We start from the raw sequence: 5,849 nt of genomic DNA, 5'->3' as shown, positions 1-5,849 counted from the left end.
GTATACTACCGTAAAATTAATGTCCAATACATGTAATGTCCAATACAGTTTTTCACCGTATATAGTAGGGGAATTTACCGTTAACCATTTAACAGGTTTTACTGTAGCATTTTTACAGTCTTTTACCGTTAAATTCACGGTCATTTTTTACAGTGTGCAGCAAAAGTTTGAGAATGCAGCTGAAAGAAAATGACTATGTCATTACATATAATAAGGCTCAATATTCCTGGCACTCATAAATATATATTTATTATTACCAGCAAGCATATAGGTAACATATTTGTAAAGTAAATATCAAAGCAACATTGAAATTGCATGTTACAAATAGTATATGCATTTATATATGTCCTGTTAACTTCTACAAAATATCCTTTCTACTAAATCTGACAGAGACACTTGCATGCATTTCATGAGAAAAGAAAGAAAAACATTATGTTTTTAATGTTTTTATGTTTTTTTTAAAATCTTAAAACACTTAAGAGAAAGTATATATGTGCATAAACCTTGACAGTCTGAAAAAGCAAAATTATGTTTAACATTTTTATAGTTTATGATGCCGAAGAAAAATAAATAATAATAATAAAAATCGACATTTACACAGGTTTTTTTTTTATTTACATTTGGAGTGGCGGGGACATTTCCTGAAGCATTAAGTGATGCAGATTCTGTGTGTTCACTCTTTTTTTGAGGTTGTGTCCTATTTTGTCCCTCTTTTTGAGCCTCTGCTGGTCCACTGCCGTATAACAGTTTACTGTAGCAGTCACAAATACCCACTACGACAACCACCAGTACGCTGAAGATAGAGATCATGACATAACCTGATAACTGAAAGACAAACAATGCAGATAATGGATTTTATATTTCTATTCTGATATATACAGGATGATCCCACACAGTACATGATATTTACCTGAGACTGATGAATATATTTGCGCGTCAGATCTTGTAGAACCGTTTCATTTTGTGTCTCTTCAATAGGTTTACACCAAGACCTGTTGAGCTGATTATCAAACACATAAACTCCATTCCAGTCTGTCATTCCACAAGCAACATAATCACCATCAAGTAACAAGATGATGATCCACATTACAGGTGGAATCAGACAAGATAAAAAAAGTGTTAAAACAGTTCTTTTCATTCTTCTTGTTCTTCTCATTCTTCTCGATACACTCATTTCAGTTTGCAAAACAACACCTACGTCTAAAAGGTCTTAAAAGGAGATACATTAAAGCAAATGTAAAAAGTGCAGGTCCAATGAAAATGAACAATGTTACCAGTTCATTCAGATCAGATCGACACGGGCATAGAAAAAATTCAATTTCAATCACCTCCTCCAATCCAAGTAACAAAAGGCTCAATGGAAAAGTACTAAAAACTTCAGATTCAGACAGAAATTGATGTACTTCCTTTAGAAGATCTCGTTCTTTAGATGTTTTTGAGGGAGGTTTTGATGTTGCTTCCGGTTTACTATTGACCTCTTGCATTATTGACACACACTTTTCAGTTTTAACACAGTAAAGCTGTTTTGAAACAATCTGTATTGTAGAAAGTGCTATATAAATAAAGGTGACTTGACTTTTGGCTTCTTCTGTCTCTTAAAGTCTGTATTCCGGTTCACAAGATCTGTATATGGTGCCAATTCCTTTAAATGAAGAACGTAAAAATTACTTTTCATATCTGTATGAATAAGGAAATCATTGTTTATTTAATATGCACACAGTGAACACTGCAAAACAAAAATAATATTTTATGTTTGTGTATAAGCTTTAAGAAACAAGGTTACATCAGTGTTAGGAAGCCAAAACACAGTATATCCCTATACAATTCCTATAAAAAAGTGGCACTTAAACTGGTATAATGCTTTTACAATGTTATCACATCAAGAAATAATCAAAAAACATATCAAGAAACATACAAAAATCTGTAACAACCAGTTCTGTGCTGCCTCAAATATCTTTTATATTATGCTTACCTGTAACACAAGAATAATCCTGTGAGCCTGATCTTTTGTTCAGCAATCCAAAGGGTGCAATCTGAAACTTGTTCAGAGAAAGCTTTGTTTTCCACTTTGTGTATTAATATGTCAACTCCTGATTTCAGTTTTTAAAAATATTTACTGTAAAACAGTGAAGACATCAGTGATGGCCAGCTCGTCCTGCAACTGGTTTAGAATGGTTTTCAGTAAAGACCTATAAAGTAGAGGTCTACACGGGTCCAAAAATTCGTACCCGAACCCGAAGAGACCCGTAAATGTGCTACACTGAACCGACCCGGACCCGTCTATTATTTTGAAAGTTGGACCCGGACCCGTGCAGAACCGAGAAATGTCAAAAATGTACTACCCGGAACCGACGCGGACCGTCAATTATTTGAAAGATGGACCCGAACCCGGCCGGGAAAACACAGACCCGACTGGACCCGATCGGCACATATTCCACAGCAAATTGCTATTAACAAGTCGATAAACAAGTTGCGAAAATTTAACTTTTTGTCTTACCTAATGTAAGAAGCCTTCTCCCTTGTACCTGACTGTGACGCACACAATCCTCCTTGCCAAGAAAGTTCCCTCCGTGTTATTCCTCTCTTGCCAATTGAAATGCGTAATCCACTCATTATTCCAGTTTCAAAAGTCCATGTGCTGTCACGGTGACGGATGACAAATGCGACTTTGCAGTTTTGACTTGGCAGTTTTGCATATTTTGTATCTCGAGTCAAGTTGCATAATAATTTAGACTGTTTACCAAACTTTTGCTCGGCCAGCCTCTGTGGTCATTAAAAATCCCAGGATGTCCTTCGAAAAAGAGTAGGGGTGTAACCACGGCATCCTGGCCAAATTTGCCCATTGGCCTCTGACCATCATGGCCTCCTAAATCATCCCCATATATACTGACTGGCTTCTTCACTCCTTCTCCTCTCCACCAATAAGCTGCTGTGTGGTGTCACAGCGCTGACTGACTCTGATAACGGCCGGGTGTTCTCCGAGTCCGATCGACTCGGGTACTAGGCTACACACAATGTTAAACAGACCCGGGACCCGAAGTAATAGATTGGGACCCGGCTGACCATTTAAAATATAGCCCCGAACCCGTACGGATCCCGGGTCGGGTCCCGGGTCCTCGGGTCTCGGGTCCTCCGTGTAGACCTCTACTATAAAGACATGATATCTGCATGCCATCAGCTTTAAAGCAAGATTCTTTGCATTTCTTCTCTATAAAGAGCAAGAGACAGGTGTCTGGCATTCTAGAGTAAAGCATGTAATTAATAATACAATTAATTTAAGAATAATATGAGTCCTTTGATTATTATTTAGTAGTAGTAGTATTAGGGTCAGTGTTTTTAGAAAAGTACTTCCAAAGTCAAATTCAGAGTAAGAAAAGGTTTTGAGATATGCACATGATGATTTTCTCATTATGTAAAGATTTTTACTTTATTATTTTAGTTTCATTGTGTAATTTTTGTGAACAAATTTTTTTTACTGATGAGTACTTACAACACAATTTCTTATAAGCAACTAACAATTTTAGGAGTTAACAGAAAAGATTGGTATTTGGCTGTACAGTATATTTTCACTGAGTTCTCTTCCCTTGTTAAAATGTTCATCATCCTCTTATACAAGCACAATATTAAATTAGCAAGTTTTACTTTAAGTTTTACTCACCAAGTGAGTTTCTTTCATTTTTTGTTCTCACTGGTATGGAAAAGCTACTCCGTTACTGTCCACCACTGATGGAAACACTGTATGGCAAAAGTCACTGTCAATGGTCCAGAGAGCAAAATATATTTTTGCCTTTTATCTTACAATCACAGTGACTTTGTTGAGACACAGGTAAAATACAATCAATCAGGAAGCAACATTACATTTGAATTTATGCAAATGTACTAATATGGATTACAATAAATGACATTTTACTACTTAAAGCAAAGCTCTCAAAATGACTGGAGTTTTGGAAACAAGCTGAAGCAGTGAGGAATGCAGTTAGGAGTGTCAATAATCGGTGTTGAAAATGTTGATAACTACAGAAACTCTTATTTATAATCAATTGGAGAAAATAGGAAGGCTCTCAGAAACAGCATATAAATTTACTATAACCAGCAAGCACTTGAGTAATCTATTTGTAAAGCAAATCCGTAATATCCAAAGTTGCCATGAGGCTTAAATATTGTCCTTTTCATTTTTGTTAAATATGCTAATATAAGCACCTTGCAGACAAACGGGCCGAATAAATGATGAATTTTCTCTTTTTGGTTGCACTATCCCTTCATGACCACCAGTTTAAACCACTTATTGAACTACTGAACCTGAAAGTATAGACATTCTGGCTGACAGGATTAGAAAAAAAGGAGAGGGAGAGAGACAATAAGAAAATGCTAGCATGAATAATTTCACAAATAATTACAAAGAAATGGCAGTTAACAGAATTAGAAGTAGAAAAATTGAAATAGACTTTGTTCCCTTTCAGTCGGTCAATACGAGTCACGTCAGTAATGACCGATGAACTGGGATCTCAAATCTGTTCACTCCACACTCCAGATCAGTAGGTGGCGGTAATGCACCTTTAAGTTGGTTTGCCAAAACCGCCAATAAACATCAGAAGAAGAAGAAGAAGAAGAAGAAGAAGAAGAAGAAGAAGAAGAAGAAGAAGAAGAAGAAGAAGAAGGGAAAAAACGGCCTCTTCCATTCCTTCTCAATCTTTATATGGAAAACAGGAAGAAAGGAAGGCTCATCTGAGCTGGAGGGTTATGGCCAGAAATATAACGTTCATCGAGATACTTCGCGACGTCACTTTCTTCACCTGCACACATCCTTAAACGCTTTTCTAGTGCTCGCCATAATGAGATGAATAGAGATCGCTCTTACCACAGAAATGCGTTGCTTGTAGTTAGATAGATTATTCTTATTTTCTTTATTTTTATTTGACAGTATAGTTTTTGCCTAAACATAGCACATACCGAACCATACCGAAACCGTTACCCACAATCCGAACCGTGAGTAAGTTGAACCGTTCCACCCCTAGTTTGCACCAGTTCAAACTAATTGGATGCAGGTCCTTATCACAGGCATACCGTCCATTCCAGTCTGAGAATCCACATGCAAGATAATCACCATCAATTAAAAATATACAGATCCACACAATAGGTGGAATCAGCCAGGCCATCAAAACGGTCTGAAAACTCTGCCTCGTTTCTTCAGACTGATATATTGCACTTTTGTCCTTTTCTTGAGATTGCCTACTTTTGTCTTGTTCTTGAGAGGCTTCACTGTTGTCCTGACCTTGCATTCTTCCACCGCTGTTCTGTCTTTGAGAATGACTGCATTTATATTTACAAGGCCTCAAAAGCATGAACATTATGACAAAAGCAAAGAGAGCGGGTACAATGAAGAGGAAGCCTGACATAAGTGCGTTCCACTTAACTTTGCATGGGCATGAGAACGTCTCGGTTACGTATGTAACCCTCGTTCCCTGAAGGAGGGAATGGAGACGTCACATCGGTGACCGACAAATTGGGATTCTTCTAGAGAGACCAATCCACTTTGAGTTTAAACTAAACGAAGCAATGCACATTGGCATGCGATAATTGCATCCAGCTGCCGCTGATCACAGCGTGAGCATAAAAGGGCAGCCGGAGCAACGCCTACCAGGTTTTCGCTGAGGAGCCGAGCCGGTAACCCGGTGACTGACGAATTGGGATCCCTACCAAAGCGCCATGGATACTGCCCCCTTCCAGTGTCCTGTGCGAGCCGCCTGCGCCCCTTTTTGGTGTAGGCCGGGGCTCGCAACAAGAAGACCAGTCACCGTTGTCATAGCACTACCCACTCAGTGAGATTGGATAACACTGGGAAAACGTAC

The sequence above is a fragment of the Sinocyclocheilus rhinocerous genome, unplaced genomic scaffold (genome assembly GCF_001515625.1).
Source record: "Sinocyclocheilus rhinocerous isolate Xijiao unplaced genomic scaffold, SAMN03320098_v1.1 scaffold2046, whole genome shotgun sequence".
Lineage (NCBI taxonomy): Eukaryota > Metazoa > Chordata > Actinopteri > Cypriniformes > Cyprinidae > Sinocyclocheilus > Sinocyclocheilus rhinocerous.
The sequence above is the reverse complement of the archived record's forward strand: the minus strand, read 5'-3'. Positions refer to the sequence as shown.